This window comes from Rattus norvegicus, chromosome 1, assembly GCF_021556685.1.
Source record: "Rattus norvegicus strain SHRSP/BbbUtx chromosome 1, alternate assembly SHRSP_T2T, whole genome shotgun sequence".
NCBI lineage: Eukaryota > Metazoa > Chordata > Mammalia > Rodentia > Muridae > Rattus > Rattus norvegicus.
In genome coordinates, this window is record NC_141534.1 from 73286893 (window position 1) to 73307412 (window position 20520).

Consider the following 20520-nt stretch of genomic DNA (forward strand, 5'->3'; position numbering starts at 1 on the left):
ATAAATTTTTGGTTGAAAGATTTTTGGATATGTTGGTATCTCTATAGCTACACTGGGATTCCTGCCTGGATACAGGTGGTGTCCTCTTCATGATAATCACAGGGAATCATCAGTGTTTGTTTTGGCCATGCTTGGTTTCAACAATCTGTTCTGATTGCTCAGCAGCTCCTTTGACGTCCCTTCACTGGGGTTGTGGTTCCCTTCACTGTTCTGGTGACTGATGACTGCCCTGAGGTCAACACACACAACTGCAGATGAGAGTTTTCACATCACTGACACCCAAGCTATTGTCCTCTCTACTCCTGGTTCGACCGTGTACCTTCCAGATTCTTCAGATAAAGGAGATTTCAGGTCCTTAGTCGCTCTTCTAATTTCACCTATCACAAACCTGTTCCACCCAAGTAATACTTCCTGCTCCTTACTCTGAATGTCTCCCTTCCCCAGGTTGTCTCACCAGGTGATCTGCAGCTAAGGAGTAGTTTCCTCTCACTTGCAAGGTATTGTCTAAATCCTGGTGGGTTCCTAAAATGCAGCAACTGGAAGTTCCTCTAGGAATGCTCATCAGGCTACTATAATTTGCGTTTTATTATGTTCTTTCACAAATATGCCTGAATGTTCCAATTTTAGAGACTCCTTCAATTGGCCATCAACCCTCTGATGTGTTGTCTCTGCCCCATTGAATTTCATCTTTCCCAGTCTGCACATGAGCTCTTCCAAATAACTTGAGCTGTGTGTCTACCTTGATCTATTTTGTTCATCCTCATCATATGCTTGCTGTACCATAAACAAGTATGTATATCAATGGTTACAAAATGAACAATGTTGTGTGGTGGACACCAAGTCAGATGTCTTCCATTGAGCAAGTTTGAAAACTTACCATGACACTGGAAATCTGTGATTTGTTGTTGGGAGCGATGTCCTTGAAACCCTCCATTATTGATGTTAATATTATGGTTAGAGTTAAGTATGACTGGGTTCATGGAAAATCCCCAGCCAGCTGCAGAAGACTAATACAAATCTGGTGGTCAGGATGAATAATGATATGATAAAGTTGTGACCCTGTTGAGAAATACATCTGACATCAAGATGACCTGTAACCTTTCTGAGAAACCAATATCCTGCTGACTAATGATATGACAAACCTGTAACCTTTCTGAAAAACAACATTCTGTTGACATCAGCTAACCACACGAGTACTGTGTCCTTGGCCTGCATAAAGGTTTCCCACTTACCCCCTCTCTCTGATACCTGTTATGGTATAAAACCAGCCTTGGGAAAAAATATAATTGTTGCCTTGATCAGACTCGTGTCTTGGTGTCCTTCACGTCTCTTGTCCCCCATTCTCTTCCAGGTACCCTCTACACCCTCGTTGACAATTTGTGATAATGATCTCAAGGTAATCAAGTAGTGGGGCATAGATCCACTGTACATGTAAAGTTGTAATGACTGGAAACTGTCCAGCTGGTTGCAATTTCCAGGTTGTGAAGGGTCATGCCAGATACTGAAGTTTCAACTGCCTGGGATGAGCTTCAATATCCTGGATGCAGAAATTGAAAGATGTTTTGGTGTTTGTGATCATTTAAAGGAAGGGGTCTCAGTATACTCAAGATACTACTATGAGATCATGTTTTCACAAACTCTTAAAACTAAGGACAACATAATGTCCTAACTTAGTGATTTCTCACGAGTTAAATGACTTCTGTATTTCTTAAAATCAGTGTCAAATTATGTAATGATATGGATTTGTTCACTGTAACATAACACTTTGCCTAAGGTGCAAATGTTCTAAATCTTTCTGAATTTAGTATCATTGTTCAAATATAATGCTTTGGCTTGGAGTAAAGACTTTCTCATTCTTAAGCACTTCAAAATGATTTTCCAGAACACTTTTGCAATTTCTAAGCTGTACATAAGCACCCTAGGTTAGTTAGCTCATTAAGGCTTTAGCCTCATTATTTGTAAAAAATGGACTCACACATGAAATTAAGATGAAGATAATACCTCAGTAAAGCCAATTACTGCGATTTCTTTTAGGATGAATGTTCTGGGGTGTGTATGACATTACTGGCCTGTAAATTATTTTAACAAACATAACTCCAATGTAATTCATTCCTTGGGGTATATAGAGTGAAGTGTTAAGGTACAACAGGAGGATCTGTAGTATTTGCCCATATGCACCACTGTTTTGACAGTTATTATAGTTTGGTTGAATCAAGGAGTATTAGTATGAGTTAAGAGCCATGCAGGGACTCAGTCCAATGGATGATGTCTCTCACCGACAACTTCGAAACCATATTTTCACTTAGTCTTTGGTGAATATTTCTCTCACTCATTCTTGAATTCAAGAAGAGAACAGTCTGATCTCTCAGGCTTGCAAAGACTCTACATTCTTCTGTGTGGAGCCATTTTAGCTTAACCTAGTACTATTATGGAAAGGATTAAACACGTTAAACACAATCTTCCCTCTTTTAGTTAATATAAATGCAATCTCTCTAATACAATGATTCAAATGTTCTAATGCAACAGCAGTGTCATAAAATTCAAAGTATTCGAATGCAGGCAGACTCACCTAGATACAAAGGAATTGTGTCTCAGTCCTAAGGCCATTGGAAATAGATATTTTCCTATGGTATTAAGCAACCCATGTGAGAGGCACATTTTCCAGGGAGATGATGGATTATATATGTGTAGACACACACACACACACACACACACACACACACACACACACACACACACATACACACACATACACACACACACACAGTGTGTATATTCATCTAAGCAGTCCAAGTAGAAACTGAAAAACAAGTGTAATTTGTTGAAACAATGAGCTTTATTGGAATTACAGGACTATGGAAAAGGAATTGTGACCAGAGCCAAAGGGACCAAAAGAAAGTAGAAATTCTGAAATGTGAAAACATCCTATGGTACAGACTGTGAATCCTGGACATTCATAGGAAACTGCATATCTGTAAACATATTTACAGAAAAAAAGACATCGTATCTTGGTGTCTCAATTTGTCAAATCCATTTTCAAGAAAAATACCTGAGTTTTTCATTTAAGATAAACATATAGAATGCTATCGGTTTCATTATCTATTTTGAGAGGTGCATTACCCGCTTTAATCAGTTTCCCTATTCAGTGGATTAGTTCAGCCTTCTGGAAACTGTTAAAACAATTTGACATTATTCTGGGTTCCCTATTTGATTTCATAATGAATTATTTAAGGATAAACAATTAAAAAGTTGCAATAAAAATTTCATTAATGTCGGATTTTTGGTGGTTCAGTACAAGTGCAGTATAGCTTATAAGATTTGAACATAACCTAAAGATGTTCACAAGTTTCTTGTGTTCATAATAGTTCTCCGTGTGGAGCCTCAAGTGTTGCAAAGAATCATGAGTAGACAAATCACATGCCATTTTTTTCTGCTAGAAACTTTTTCCCACTGTAAATTTCTAGATATTTCCTTAGATCCGTGATAAAGGTAAAGACCTTTCCTGATATATAACATTAGTTACGTTTCTCTTCTGTTTGTATTCTCTGATATAGTCATGGTAGAGAATTTGTCTTACTCACTTCATTTCTAAACTTTCTCTACTGTATGCATTCTCTGATGTGTGCGAAGACTACATTTGTGGCTAAAGAATTTACCACATTCACTACATATGTAAGGTTTCTCTTCTGTATGAGATCTCTGATGAATACTAAGACTGCATTTGTGTGTAAAGCATTTGTCACATTCACTACATTTATAAGGTTTCTCTCCCGTATGATTCCTCTGATGACTAACAAGGTAGCCTTTGTTGGTAAAGCATTTGTCACATTCACTACACTTGTAAGGCCTCTCTCCTGTATGACTTCTCTGATGAATACTAAGACTGCATTTGTGGGTAAAGGATTTGTCACATTCACTACATCTGTAAGGTTTCTCTCCTGTATGGATTCTCTGATGTCTTCTAAGATTGGATTTCTTGATAAAAGACGTGTCACATTCACTACACTTGTAAGGTTTCTCTCCTGTGTGAATTCTCTGATGAACTCTAAGATCACTTTTGAGGGTAAAGCATTTGTCACATTCACTACACTTGTGAGGATTCTCTCCTGTATGAATTCTCTGATGAAAAATAAGACTACATTTTTGGGTAAAGCATTTGTCACATTCACTACATTTGTAAGGTTTCTCTCCTGTATGAATTCTCTGATGAATAATAAGACTGCCTTTTTGGGTAAAGTATTTGCCACATTCACTACATTTGTAGGGTTTCTCTCCTATGTGAATTCTCTGATGACTTCTAAGTTCACCTTTGGTGGTAAAATGTTTCTCACATTTACTACATTTATAAGGTTTCTCTCCTGTATGAATTCTCTGATGACTTCTAAGCTCACATTTGCGGTTAAAGCATTTGTCACATTCACTACATTTGTAAGCTTTCTCTCCTGTATGAATTCTCTGATGAATAATAAGACTGCATTTGTTGGTAAAACATTTGTCACATTCACTACATTTGTAAGGTTTCTCTCCTGTATGAATTCTCTGATGTCTTCTAAGATTGCATTTCTGGGTAAAAGATTTAAGACATTCACTACATTTGTAAGGTTTCTCCGGTTTATGAATTCTCTGATGAATACCAAGATCACATTTCTTGGTAAAACATTTGTCACATTCACTACATTTGTAAGGTTTCTTTCCACTATTGGTTTGTTTCAGCATGAGTTTTTGTTTAGAGTGGAAAACCTTATCAAGTGTTGTGCCATTGTGTTTTTTCTTTCCTATGTGGATTCCTTGATTTGGACTAGTGTTAGAACACAAATTTAAACAGTTTACGCAGTTTATAGATTGGCAAGGTTCTCTGGTGTTTTCAGTTTGATGTCTGTTTTGTTTTGATGATTCAATAGATGTATCCCCAAGGTTAGTTTTATAAGATGTACATTCAGTGGATTTATAAATGATTTTGCAAAGCTTGTGACATTTATAAGACTTCTCATGGATATTCACATGCTCATCAACAATATGCTGTGTGTCTTGAACCAAGACGTTCTCACATTTATGACATATATGATGATTCTCTGAAAAAGTGTAGAGATGACAGACATTAGTGGATATTAGTAAGACAATGTCCCATGTTTGATGAAGTTTCCAAGGTCAGTTAGTCATTTTCAAGCATAGAGCTCTCAAGAGAGGCCTTTCTTGCTTCAGTCATTACAAGGATGATCTGAAGAACCTGAAATCTAGTCTACATGAAATGACAGCAAACAACAATAGCCTAATAATTCTTATTTAAACACTATTTTGTAGAAAGGTTGAAAGGGAGATTGAGAATCAAAATACATTGAGAAAAGAGCTCTCTGTAGAATCACATAAACAATGTTTCTCTATTCTCTTGTTTATGTTTTGTGACAGTGTCACTGTGTAGCTTTGGTCAGGTAAGAATTCATTATGTAATCCACATTGGCATGGAACTCATGATATAAAGACCATGTTGCATCAGTACTAAATATAGAGACCACAACTTGAAAAGTAAATAAGAAACACCAAAATTCTCACAATAGCAATTCCTCTATTCAAAAGCCTCTGCACTTCTCAAATTCAAAACAAAGTGAAGACCTGAATGCAATAATAAAATTAAAATTAACCAATTGGAACTGCAGACTAAAATAGATAAGGCTTAGAGAGATCACACCAAATATAATACTGGTTTCTCTTCCAAAGACTGGAAAGAAATATAAAGGAAAAACAATGAGAAAGTTATGTTGGTAACCAGAATTGCCCTTATTTGGGAAGTCTCTAGACATTTCAAAGGGACATTACATTTCAATGTAAATACACTTAGTAAATTTATAGAATAAAGCAGGAATTCTACATGAAGACTATTCTTACCCACAAAAAATAGATTCTTGTAATTCTCCAACATGACATCCATGTACAAGTCCCTCTGAGCACAGTCAAGACATTTCCATTCTTCCTGTGAGAAGTCCACGGCCACATCCTTGAAGGTTAACTGACCCTATAATGGAAAACTACCTGTTTACCACGTACTGCCAGACAAAAGTGTTTTCCAAGGTAAAAAAAAGCCCTAAGAATATGAAGTATTTTGTGACAAAGATGAGCCATGGCAAAATAATCAAGGACAAACAACTTTTAGAAGGGCTGTAGAAATGTGTCACAAGCTAAGCACTGCTACTCTTATATACACAGATTACATACTGTATTGCTTACATTCATAAAGTCTCTCCTCTTCATGAGTTTTCTGATGTTTTCTAAGACATTATCAGCAGACGAAGGACTTGCCATCATAACACTATTTCAAAATTTTTCTGCAGTTTATGTTCTATAATCCAAAGTTGTTTCCCAGCACCTGCCTGAAACTTTACAATATATTTTCATCCCAATTTGAAATCCAGTGCTCTCTTCTGAAATCTGCAGGCTGGAGGAACACACATGCATACATTTGGTGACATGTATCAATGTAGGCAAAAGAACACTGAAATTTAATTTTAAGGAAAGATGCTATCTAAGATAGTCATATTCTATATTGTATTTTCCATTTCTCTGAAATAGGATGCCATAATATAATCACAGTCAACAAACCTTTACAGGATATAACATACACATTTGAGGCTGAGTTGCAGGAATGTGCCTTTATGAAGTATGGGCTGCTATCAAATAGAATACCAGTGTCATATCACAGATGGTGAAGTTACAATGAGTAACACTGGGCTTCTAAATACTACAACTTTCAGCCTTGCTGAACTATGGATATTATATAAATCCTGTTTTCAGATAAAACTCACTTGACACAATTCTAAAATCCTCAGATGAGTACCCTTTCTATAACAAAAAGGTTGAATATGAAATGCAGAACTGTTGGATGAATTAAGAATCATAGTTTTTTTTAAACATAAAGACGTATAATAGCAGAGAACACATTCTTCATTTCAAATGACACACAGAATCAAGTACATTGTATAGGTTATCTTATAAGACTATATTTACTATCATAAATAGAAAAAAACTATTAGACAGCATTAAAAGTATTCAGAGTTTTCTCCAAGTTAACATATGCAATATAGATAATAACAATCCCATAATTTCCATATGGTTTTTCATTACAGAATAATTAGATATGTGTCTGTAAATAAATGCTGTATGAGATGGTGCATTCAGATGAAGTAGAACCATTTTCTTAGACCAAATTGGCTTTTTAAATTGAGAGAGAATTATACTAATTGTCCAGGAAATTTTAAAACATTACTGCTCATGAGATTGACTTAAGATTTGAATCTTGTAACTTAAACTTTCTTTTCTTTTGTTTCTATAAACATTGCAGCCGATTACCATCCTGACTTCAGTTCCAAGGACTTAATGCTCCACTCAGGGATTCAAGAGCATAATGAATCATTCAGAGTATAAAAAATATGCAGATGAACACTTACTTATTTAAAAAATATTATTATAGGGGGCGGGAGAGATGGCTCAGTGGTTAAGAGCACTGACTGCCCTTCCAGAGGTCCTGAGTTCAGATCCCAGCAACCACATGGTAGCTCACAACCATCTGTAATGGGATCTGATGCCCTCCTCTGGTATGTCTGAAGACAGCTACAATGTACTTACATATAATAAATAAATAAATCTTTAAAAAAATTATTGTAAAGAAGCAACTCCAGAACTCTTCAGAGTTTTTAACCTATATAATACATAGCTTGGGGTAGAGGAAAAACTTAGTATGGATGGAACGTTCTTTCTGCTAAAGAATAGAAGAGAAAAAGTTAAGAGGGAAATTTGGTGGCTTATACACAGTACCAAGGCAACACTCTCCAGAAAGCTCCTACTAATACATTCCATGTGTTGCCACACACAAAGGTAGAGACAGTGTGTTTATATTTCTAAACAAAAGAAACAAAAGAGAAAAAGAAAAAAGTCATCTGTACATTGACAAACTTACCACATTGAGCAATGGGCAGAATCTCTTCTAGGACAAGCAAATTTCATGTATGAAAACACTCATGATCACTGTGAGACATAAAATGCCGAAAAGATAGACCAGAATATTGAAATCTGTATCTCCTCTCAAACACATCCATTTTATAGCAAAAGAAATATATATATATATATATATATATATATATATATATATATTCCTTACATTATCTCTGCCACTAGGGACTGAAGTATTTACTATTAGGACTCAAGATAGTGAGTGTATTCTAATTCTACTCTTTCATAAATTCTTCTCTTCCATGCATTGTGATGTCATGTCTAGATATGTACAGATCCATATTCACAAGGTTGTTTCTGGAAACCTGACTAATCCTGAAATATACTTTATATGGCACATGAGATGTACTTTCCCAGTGATATGAAAGAACACAAGTCCATTCAATGAAGAAATTAGCCACCAATATATTCTTTGAGTATCAATTACAATATATTCACTCTCTTTCAGAACTGCAGGTTTTCAGTCTTTGGAAATGTATGTCCTTACAGTTTAAACCCAGTGAAAATACAATAGGACAAGGCTTTGCTTATTCCATTATAAGTAAAAGATCAAAATACTTAATTTTTATTATTGGAGAAGAACAAAGATAAATCAGAGAAAACATTTTAAATACAATTACAAGAGTGAGTGAACTAACGTCTTGAATGCTTTAAAGAATAAAAGTAATTTTTAGAGAAATGTGGACAAGACACTGACCTGGGAAGCATTTACCATAGAAGTACTCATTATTCTTCTTGTTCTTCTCCAAGTTTCTGCCTCAGGAATATAGACTCGAATCCTTATTGAAGTTTCACATCAAGGTTTCAAAAATTAAAAGCTAACATTAATACAATTCTATTATGGAAAATGCTACCACATATGAAAAGACACAAAAATTAAAATGATGCCAGAAAATTTGTCAACATTCTTATAGACAGGAGAGCATGGAATGATATATTGAATACGGCAAGGAGAATGACTACAATTTCAGCATTTTTTTCAAATCTCAGTGGATAATAGGCACAAACACAGAGCATATGTATACCTGCTGCAAAACATGAGTACTTAAGATTATTACTGGAAACTTATCATTCAAGGACCAGAGTCAGGGACAATTGGTTAGTGGGTACTAAGATGGATGCCTAAAAGTAAATAGAGTTTCATTAGCCATCACTCTATATACAATATCTGTCTTTAAATAGAATGTCCATATGCTAAATTTTTTAAGTGGTTCTCCACATTTTTAATGCTTGGACCTTTGAAAACAGTACCAGGATATCATATGTTGATGTGGCAGACCCACCTGTATATTGATATAAGAGTGGTGTATCAGTTCTTAAAACCATCAGAAATATGTGTTTTATAGTACTGTTGGGTGACCCCCGTATGAAAGGGTCAATTGACCCACAAGAGGTCATGACCCACAAGTTAAGAACAACTGTTCTAGACAATGTCAAGGCAGAATCATCAAGAATTGGGCATGGCAGAACCTCTCTGATGGCTGCTACATATAAGAGATTGTACATAGATATAAAGTGAATCGTTTCCAGGTATACCCTTGGAAATCTGTCATTATGTCAAATCTGTCAAAATCCTATCATCATTGGGAACATCTTCCTGAAGATGCATATGTCTGTGTCTTGAAATTGTTTCAGGCAGTTCTCAGGTCCAAATCAGTAATAAACATTAATTCAGTGAGACCCCCCACCCCTGTTCCTGGGTGTTATGGATTTCCTCTATGATATCCCTTGCAGTTCCAAGGAAAGGAAGACTATGTGACATGGGTCTCCTATCATATATTGCTGTACATATACAATCACATACTAGTATACAAATATATGAATAGACACACATATACATACATTTATGTATGTCTCAAAAGAAAAGAACTCATTCTGAATGTTGAAATACTATTACTACAAAATGTTGTCATAACCATGATATTAGTATATATGCAACTCTTTTTATGTATAATATTGACTTATATTTCTCTAATGTCAAGTAGTTCTCCAGACATTTAACAGATGCTTAATGGTCTCTTTCTATGCCACTATTCTAGTATTTTAGTGTGACAATGGGAAATAGCAGATGGATGATATACTATGTAAAGTCATACATAACTACTGAGAATTGAAAATGAAAAGATGATTTCCTAGAAACAAGTGAAAATCAAACTTGTATGCCATAAAATTAGGCCAGGAAATGAGCAAGTGCTGACACAGTGTTTCCACTAACAATGTATGAGAACTGGATCTACTCTCTATGAATTCTCCAATTATTTCAGAAAAACCTATAATAATCTTGCAAAATGAATACTGCAGAATACAGAATGAAAAGCCATGTTAGGCAGTCATAACAGAAATCTGGCTTTACCTTGATACAGAAAGCAGATAAGCAAAAAAGTTATTTACAAAGAAAACAATCACAGATTGTTACAAGGATGCACATTAACAAAGGGATTCTCTAATGGATACAAAAAGGGATCTCAAGTTGACTTCATGTCAATGATGCAAGATTGTTTCAACACCTGTAAACCAGGCAACTCCCACACAAAATATATACAATTAGTGAGAGAGATACACAACTATATCCATGAAAGGTCTCGGGCAAATTATCACATTGGTTCACTGTGACACTGTGAAAGTGCTGAAGAATATGAGAACAGAAGGAACATACCTCAGTATAATCAAGATAGTAGCCAACATCTTGAACCTGTCATTACAAACTTTGAAACCTACTGTACTCAGAAGAAACTAACTCATCACAGTGTGGATACACTATGCTTACAAAGATCTAGTAAGACTTAGAACATTTTCAATGTGTTAAATAAGAAAACGAGGAAGGCATATTTTCCCAAATTACATAATTTGGGAAACATAATTCTTCAATTCAAAACCTACAAATAGTCTACAAGAATGGTCCAATCTGAAAAGACTCATGATAAGCTATATCAAAATACAAGAAAAATATCACTTGGTTTAATAAATCCCATGGGAATATGCTGAGAAGTCAGCAGACTACTTATAGTCTAAAAATGTCTTGGATATGCTAGTATAGTACTCAAACTGCTCAAAAGGCTAATATGCAAAAAGAATCAGCATTGGATGTCCACAGATGGTGATCCCTACTGCTGCAACACCAACCTGTTAGATAAGGCATATCCACCATCGCAATAGTGCCAAGACTATTTTTGTAAGTAACTGAAGCATTTCTGGTTTAAACTGTGATCATCCACAAAGGAAATACATAGCTGGCATTGGAAGCTGGTCAAAAGTCAATGACTGGAAAGATCACTCACAGGCTCAAGAAGGGAATCTATAACTGAAACACTGCTACATGTATGACTCAGTTAGGGTTTCCATTGCGGTGAAAAGACACCCAGACCAAGGCAACTTTTATAAAGGACATTTAATAGATGCGGTCTTACAGGCTCAAAGGTTCAGTCAATTATAATCATGGCAGGAAGCACAGCAGCATCTGGCCAGGCATGCTACTGGAGGAGCTCAGAGTTCTGCATCTTGTTCTGAAGGCAAACAGAAGACTGTCTCATATGCAAGAGTCTATATGAAGAGACATCATGAACACTACACATCTCAGAAAGGAAAACATTTAATTGTAGCTGGTTTTCAGTTTTGGAGACTGCCAGTAGCTTGTCCCTGTCACATTCTCTCTGGAAGGCAGCCGGTTGTTGTTGAATTTCTGCATTGGTATGATTTCTTTCCAATTTGGATTCATTTTTATCATAAGTTGTATTTAGTATCAAAGGAGTTTCAATCTCTTTTTTTGTGCATTGTTGTCTAGGATATATTCATTATTGGACTTTGATGTTTGAACAAATTAAGGCATTTGTCACAGTCTTTATATTCATAAAGTCCTCCAATATGCAAACATTTTATGAATGTTCAGGTTTAGTGTGTCAATAGAGTAATATCTGTGGTTATGACATCAGCACTACAATTTTCTGTTGTATCATTTGTCTCTGAAAAAGTATGCACTGTGAGGATTCATAAATCATTCCCAAAATCATTATCTGTGTAAGATTTCTATTGGGTATTCACATGTTGCTAGGCAAAATACTTTGGGCCTTGATTCAAGACTTGCCCATATTTATCACTTATATTAAGATTCACTGGAAAATGAATACAATTAAGGCTTATAGAGATTGGTGCATGATTAAAAATATCCCAAAACCAATTTTTGGTTATATTTGTTACTATTAGTAAACTAACAATTCTCTAGAATGATACTCTCAGCAGAGGCTTATCGTTGTTGAAATATCCTTTTGTGCATGATCAAAATAATCTTCATTGCAACAGGACTTTAATATAAGAATTAAGAAAAGCTTTCTGATATTTACCTTAACTGTTTACCATGCAGAAAGCAGGATAAATAGATGGCGAAACAATACTGTGTTTTGGGAAAGGAGCTCCCTGATGAATGTTGTTTCAGTCAGAATTGATTGCTGTGAAAAGACTCCATGTCCATGGCAATTCTGATGAAGGAAAACATTTAAATGGAATGGTCTTACGTACTCAGAGGTTTCATCAATTACTATCATGGAAGGAAGCATAGTGGCATGCAGGCAGATGTAGTACTGGAGAGGTAGCTGAAAGTTCTGCATCTGGATTAATAAGCAGCAGGAAGAGACAGTGAGCTCATGAAAGTTCAAAGCCAAACCTCAGTGAAAAACTGCTTCCAACAAGCCAAACCTACTTCAACAAGACCACGTCTTCTAAAAGTATCATTCCTGATAATCCAATCAGGGCCACTTTCTTTTATATCACTGGAGATCCCATATAGAATGTTTCTGCATTTTCATGTTTCCAAGGCAGATATTTAAAAACAAAGTCTTTCTGGAATTCAATGAAAATGAATACACAACACACCCAAATTTATGAGACACAATGTAAGTCGTGTTAAGTGGACAGCTCATAGCAGACAGTGCCTACATCAAAAAGTTGTGGATCTTATAATAGCAACATAATGGCACACCTATAACCTCTAAAACATAAAGAAATAATTACACACAAATAGGAATAGGTTGCAAGGAATAATCAAATTGAGGTCTAAAAATCAATAAAATAGAAAAAGAATTCAAAGAATCAATAAAACAGTTCATTGAGAAAAATCAACAGGATAAACCAGTATCCAAACTAACTAAAATTAAAACAAAAACAAAAACAAAAAATGGAAATAGAATATCACAATTAACAAAATCAGAAATGTAAAGGGAAGAATATATATAGATAACGAGGAAACCAAAGAAATCATTAGGTCATCACTTAAAAACTTGTACTCCACAAGATTGGAAAATCTAAAGGAAATGGATAATTTTTTTCAATAGATAGCACATACAAAACTGAAATCAAGATCAGATAAACAATTTAAATAGGCCTATACTACTGATGAAGTGGAAACAGTCAATAAAAGTATCCCAAACAAAAAGCCAAAGGCCAGAGTTTTTTAGCAAACAAATCTACTAGATTTTCTAAAAAGTTTTTAAGTAACACTACTCAAATTATTTCACAAATGAAAAAGAACACTGCCAAATTCATTTTATGAAGCCAGTCACCTTACTATCCAAACCACAAATTTTTTTAAAAAGATGGAGACCTGTGTCCTTAAGAATATAGATATAAAAAAATGCAATAAAATACTTGCAAACCAAAACCAAGAACACATCAAAATGTCATTCAACATGATTAAGTAGGCTTCATCACAGAAATTTAGGAACTGTTCAATGTAATCCATCCTATAAACAAACTTGGAAAAAAAAAAGAATCTGTATTATCATTCTATCAGAAGCCTTTGACATAATACAAGCATTCATGATACAAGTCAAGGATAGATTTGGAAATCAAGGAATATAATTTAAACATACTGAAAGCAATTTACAGCAAGCTTATACTTAAAAGCAATTAAGTGAAGAGAAACTCAAAGCAGTTCTACTAAAAATAGGAACAAGCCAAGGCTGTCCACTCCTTACCTGTTCAATGTAATACATTAAGTTCTAGTTAGAATAATAGAACTGAGTGAGATAAAAATAAATAAATAAATAAATAAAAGAACTTGGAAAGGAAGAAGTCAATGTATCATTATCTCCAAAGAATATAATATATTGACAACAAAATTTCTACCAGGGAATTCCTACACTTTCACCGAATGTATGTATGTATGTATGTATGTATGTATGTATGTATGTATGTATGTACGTTATGTATGTATATGTATCCATCCATCCATCCATCCATTGATCCAGGCAGCTTTTTTCACGATTGCTTTGTAATCCAGCTTGAGGTCAGGGACGGTGATTGCCCCAGAAGTTCTTTTATTGTTGAGAATAGTTTGGTTATCCTGAGTTTCTTGCTTTTTCAAATGAATTTGCAAATTGCTTTATGAAAAATAGAGTTGGAATTTTGATGGGGATTACTTTGAATCTGTAGATTGCTTTTGACAAGAGGGTCATTTTTACTATATTAATGCTGCCAATCCATGAGCATGAGAGGTCTTTCCATCATCTGAGACCTTCTTCGATTTCTTTCTTCAGATACTTGATCTTGTCATACAGATCTTTCACTTGCTTGGTTAGAGTCACATAAAGGTATTTTATATTATTTGTGACTATTGTGAAGGGTGTCCATTCACTAATTTCTTTTTCAGCATGTTTATCCTGTGGGTAGAAGAAGGCTACTGATTTGAGTTGATTTTATATCCAGGACTTTGCTGAGGTTGTTTATCAACTGTAGGAGTACTCTGGCGGAATTTTTGGGGTCACATAAGTATACTATCATATCATTTGCATCCTTGACCTCCTTTGATTGTCTAATTGTTTTGGCGAGGACTTCAAATATCTTTTAACTCTTCAGAGACCAGCAAGAAAGAAAAGGATAGAGTAGGAAGTCTGGTCTAGTCCCTGGACTGCTTCAAGTTTCTCTCCATTTACTTTGATGTTGGCTACTGGTTCGTTGTATATTGCTTTCACTATGTTAAGGTATGGGTCTTGAATTCCTGATCTTTCCAACACTTTATCGTGAAGTGGTGTTGAATTTTGTCAAATGCTTTCTCAGCATCTATGAAATGACCACGTGGTTTTCCTTGAGTTTGCTTATATAGTGGATTAAGTTGATGGATTTTTGTATATTGAACCATCCTTGCATCCCTGGGATAAAGCCTACTTGATCGTGCTGAATGATCGTTTTGATCTGTTCTTGGATTCGGTTTGCTAGAATTTTATTGAATATTCTTGCATTGATATTCATGACGGAAACTGGTCTGAAGTTCTTTCTTTGTAGGAACTTTTTGTGGTTTCGGTATATGTGTAATTGTGGCTTCAAAGAACAAATTGGTTAGTGTTCCTTCTGTTTCTATTTTGTGGAATAATTTGGACAGTATTGGTATGAGGTCTTCTTTGAAGGTCTGATAGAATTCTGCACTAAACCCAACTGGTGCTGGGTCTCTTTTGGTTGGGAGACATTTAATGACTGCTTCTATTTCCTTTGGAGTTATGGGACTGTTTATATGGTTTATCTGATCCTGATTTAACTTTGGTACCTGGTATCTGTCTAGAAAATTGTCCATTTCCTCCAGATTTTCCAGTTTTGCTGGCTATAGGCTTTTATAGTAGGATCAGTTAATTTTCTGAATTTCCTAAGTTTCTCTTGTTATGTCTCCATTTTCATGTCTGATTTTGTTAATTTGGATACACTCTCTGTGCCCTCTGATTAGTCTAGCTAAGGGTTTATTTATCTTGTTGATTTTTCTCAAAGAACCAGCTCCCAGTTTTGTTGATCCATTGTCATAGTTCTTTCGGTTTGTACTTGGTTGATTTCAGCCCTGAGTTTGATTATTTCCTACCTTCTACTCCTCTCAGGTGAAATTGCTTTTTTGTTGTTGTTGTTCCAGAGCTTTTAGGTGTGCTGTCAAGCTGCTAGTGAATGCTCTCTCCAATTTCTCTTTGGAGGCACTCTTAGCACTGTGTCCCTCAAGTTTGGGTATGTTGTGCCTTCATTTTCATTAAATTCTAAAAAGTCAATAATTTCTTTATTTTTTCCTTGAATAAGTAATTGGATAGAGCATTGTTCATTTTCCATGTATACATGGATTTCTGCTATTTTTCTTCTTATTGAAGACCAGCCTTAGTCCTTGGTGATCTGATAGGATGCAAGGGATGACTTCAATCTTCTTGTATCTGTTGAGATCTATTTTGTGATTGATTATATGATCAATTTTGGAGACTGTACCATGAGGTGCTGAGAAGGTATATTCTTTGTTTTAGGAAGAAATGTTCCACAGATATCTGTTAAATCCGTTTGGTTCATAATTTGTTAGTTTCACTCTTTCTCTGAGAGTGGTGCGTTTAAGTCTTCCATTATTATGTGTGAAGTACAAAGTGTGCTTTGCACTTTATTAAAGTTTTGAGCTTAATAAAGTTTCTTTTATGAATGTGGGTGCCCTTGCATTTGCAGCTTAGATGTTCAGAATTGAGAATTCATCTTGGTAGATTTTTCCTTTGATGAGTATGAAGTGTCCTTCCTTATATTTTTGATAACTTTTAGTTGAAAGTTGATTTTATCTTATATTTGCTTGGAAAATTTTTTCCAGCCTTTTACTCTTAGAAAGTGTCTGTCTTTGTCACTGAAGTATGTTTCCTGTATGCAGCAAGATGCTGGGTCCTCTTTAAGTATCCAGTCTCTTAGTCTATGTCTTTTTATTGGGGAATTGGGTTCATGCATATTGAGAGATATTTGGGACCAGTGATTATTGTTTCCTGTTATTTTTGTTGTTAGAGATGGAATTATGTTTGTGTAGCTATCTTCTTTTGGGTTGTTGCAAGATTACTTTCTTGCTTTTCCTAGGGTGTATTTCCCTCCTTGTATTGGAGTTTTCCATCTATTATCCTTTGTAGGGCTGGATTTGTGGAACGATATTGTATAAATTTGGTTTTGTCATGGAATATCTTGGTTTCTCCATCTATGTTAAATGTGAGTTTTGCTGGATATAGCAGCCTGTGTTGGTATTTGTGTTCCCTTAGTGTCTGTGTGACATCTACTCAGGATCTTCTAGTTTTCCTAGCCTCTGGTGAGAAGTCTGGTGTAATGTTGGTAGGTATGCCTTTATATGTTACTTGACATTTTTCCTTACTGCTTTTGGTATTCTTTGTTTTGTGTATTTGGTGTTTTGACTATTATGTGATGAAAGAAAATCCTTTTCTGGTCCAATCTGTTTGGTGTAGGTCCAATCTGTAGGTTTCCTGTATGTCCATAGGAATTTCTTTCATTAGATTAGGGAAATTTTCTTCTACAATTTTGTTGAAGATATTTACTGACTCTTTAACTTAGAAATCTTCTTTCTCTTTTATACCTATTATCCTTAGATTTGGTCTTCTCATTGTGTCCTGGATTTCCTGGATGTTTTGGGTTATGAGCTTTTTGCTTTTTCTTTGACTATTGTGTCAATGTTTTATATGGTATCTTCTGCTCCTAAGATTCTCTTTTCAATATCTTGTATTCTGTTGGTGATGCTTGCATCTATGCCTCCTGATTTCTTTCTTAGATTTTCTATCTCCAGTGTTGTCTCCCTTTGTGATTTCCTTATTTTTTCTATTTCCACTTTTAGATCCTGGATGGTTTTGTTCAATTCTTTCACCTGTTTGTTTCCTGTAACTCTTTAAGGGATTTTTGTGTTTCCTCTTTAAGGGCTTCTACTTGTTTACTTGTGCTGTCTTGTAATATATATATATATATATATATATATATATATATATATATATATATATATATATATATCACAAATCCATGCCCCTTACAACCACCCCCCCCCTTGACATTCCCCTGCACTGAGAGTTCAACATTGGCAGGACCAAGGGTTTCTCCTTTTACTGGTACCCAACAAGGCTATCTTCTGCTACGTATGCAGGTGGAGCCATGGATCAGTCCATGTATAGTCTTTGGGTAGTGGTTTAGTCCCTAGAAGCTCTGATAGGTTGGCATTATTGTTCTTATAGGGTTGAAAGTCCCTTCAGCCCTTTCAATCCTTTCTCTAATTCCTCCAACAGGGATCTTATTTCAGTGGTTTACTGCTAGCGTTCACCTCTGTATTTGACATGCTCTGGTTGTTTCTCTCCAGAGAACTATATCCAGTTCCTGTCAATCTTATCTAGTTTTGGTGGAGATATATATCTTCTCCTGGACTTTATACTAAGGGTGCAAGCCAGTTTAGACTGAAAAATACAAACCCTGAAGCAAAAGAGTTGCTTGTTAGCATATTGTCTAATCTCTACCCCACAGTTACCTGGCAATAGCCAGATATGCTCTGCCCTACAGTTATGAGGTTAACAGCCAGGTATGCCTGACTCGTTATAAAAGGTGCTGCTTGCCCCCCTCCTCTCTCTCTTGCTGTTGCTCTTCCGCTCTTACTTCTGCTCTCTCCCTATTCCTTTCCCTCCTCACTCTCTATGTGCTTATGGCTAGCCTCTACTTCTTCTTTTGTATTCTCTTTCCCTCCCTCCCTCCTCCTTCCTCTCCCCATCCCTCCCTATCCTTCCCTCCCTCACTCCTTCCCTTTCTTTCTCTGCCTCTATTATCCTCTCAAGTCCCCTTCCCATGCCCTGAATAAACTCTATTCTATACCTTCATGTGGCTGGTCCCTCAGGGGGAAGGGATGCCTCAGCATGGGCCCACAGAGGCACTTCCTTCCCCCATACCTAACCACACATCCACAAAACATACCATCCCCTCTTTCTTTTTATAAACACGTCAGTGGTCCTAAAAATTCTCATCTGGGATCAAGTGAAACTGGAGCATAAGAATGCCAACGACTAGAAAATGAATATTACAATAAATGGATCCCATGACATTGAGACTGCTTCATACTAGGCCTTGTCTCTCACCCAAGCCTTTGTAGTGGCAACATTGTCTTAACTCCACGTTTTAAATATGGAGAGACCAGACACTGGATGGGAGATCCCAACCCCACAACGATGCAACTGCCCTTGAACCACATAAATCAATTGGTCCCAACTACAGGGAATGCTTGCATTGGGAAAAGGACTGAAAATCCAAAAAGAATAAAGACAACAAACCCCTGCCACCATTAGATTCCTTGCATGGCAACACTCAATATCACTCAGTAAGAGGAAAAAACTCACAAATCTAGTGGATCACTAACATACTAGAGAAAAATAACAATAAAAACAATAAAAGTTTTAAATAGCTAAGAGAAAGTCCCAGTGGCAGAAAAGACTATCCTATGATGAGACTAGGTTCCTGATGGGAGTAGGTGGTGTCTCCTGAGCATTTTTTGACCAAGACTTTTATAAATAGGAAGACCAAGATGATACAAATGGGACCATTAGTCCCATGATGGTGGATGTGGACAATTTTCCTTAATAGAGATACAGTACTAGATTTAAATGTGACCCTTGCTAGTGGAAAATAGGGAGAAAGCCTCCAAATAGAAGGTTATCAAAAATATCAAGATCAAAAGAACCCTCAATTCTAAGAGATGTTGGTAAATACCTTACTTCCTGCCTGGAATAGATCAGGGATGATTTCATCTGGGTTCAAGAATGGCCTTAAAACAGGGAAAATTAACAGCTTTACAACACTCAGTTAAACATCAATTAAAGATGGAGCACATCTGTCCCTCTAGAAGGCCTTGGAATACCCTGACTGATAACCTGCATTCACTAATTTATTTTCATCTGTACTGAATGGAGGGGATCCAAAATGTGGTGTCCCTTTAACTATATGACTGAGAATTCAATTAGTTCTTTTTATAAATTAAGGAATCTTGGTTTGGGGCTACTTGTTGTTAACCTCTCCCCCCAAAAATTTCTGCCAGTGTTCATTTTCTGCTCATAATGAGGCAATTTCAACATTAGTGAAGGATACCATATTTTCTGTGGGGTCTATTCCTGCTAATTGATGAACTCTCATTTTTCCTTCCAGAATCAACTCGGAAATCTTTCTATATAGATATTTAATTTTTTATCTCTAGAGAAACTACTGTTTCCAGGAACGCTTTGCTTACAATCAGCATTTCAAATGACCTTGCTTACCACAATTAAAACATTTGACATTTTGACTTTTCTTAAAACTTTGAGAAATTACTTCTCCTATCAGAGTAGAATCATAAACATGAGATACACCATTAGTTATATTTCTAATCCATTCATCTTTTGGTGATGAGCTTGTCTTTAAAGGTCTAGTCACCCTTTTGCATTTTGGATTGGCACTTTCAAAAGCCAAAGATTCAATTGATATTTGTCTGACTTCTGAATCTGATACTATTCTATTTATAGCTGAAGTCAATCTTTGCAAAACAAAACAAAACAAAACAAAACACAAAACAAAACAAAAAAGCAGTGAAAGCTTATTTTAGGCTTTCTAAATAGTGAATGACTCAGACTGTTCCCTTTCAGTTTCAACATTCAGTAGCTCCATAAGTTCTTGTCAAAATTCCTCTGTTTGTGTCTCAATATTGTTCATACTTTCATTTATAAGTTTTTCTAAGGCTTGTCTAAATTCTGTTTGTGTTTC

General features: G+C 35.7%; 1 pseudogene across 17 annotated transcripts in view; it reads right to left on the bottom strand.

Moving 5' to 3' along the window:
* Window positions 1–2817: 2817 nt before the first annotated feature.
* The window catches only part of Zfp420-ps2 (zinc finger protein 420, pseudogene 2), a 36517-nt pseudogene continuing 18814 nt past the window's right edge, over window positions 2818–20520 (bottom strand). For 8 of the 17 annotated variants that reach the window (XR_015649525.1, XR_015649533.1, XR_015649524.1 and 5 more), the window contains 5 exons: window positions 8699–8780; window positions 7949–8016; window positions 6223–6430; window positions 5884–6010; window positions 2818–5072 (listed from right to left, as the gene is read on the bottom strand). The product of XR_015649525.1 is annotated as a zinc finger protein 420, pseudogene 2, transcript variant X13 (transcript). Of the gene's footprint in view, window positions 5073–5883; window positions 6011–6222; window positions 6431–7948; window positions 8017–8698; window positions 8781–11408; window positions 11505–12338; window positions 12474–20520 lie in introns of all 17 variants that reach the window. The other 9 variants (XR_015649522.1, XR_015649516.1, XR_015649510.1 and 6 more) reach the window with 2 other exon arrangements.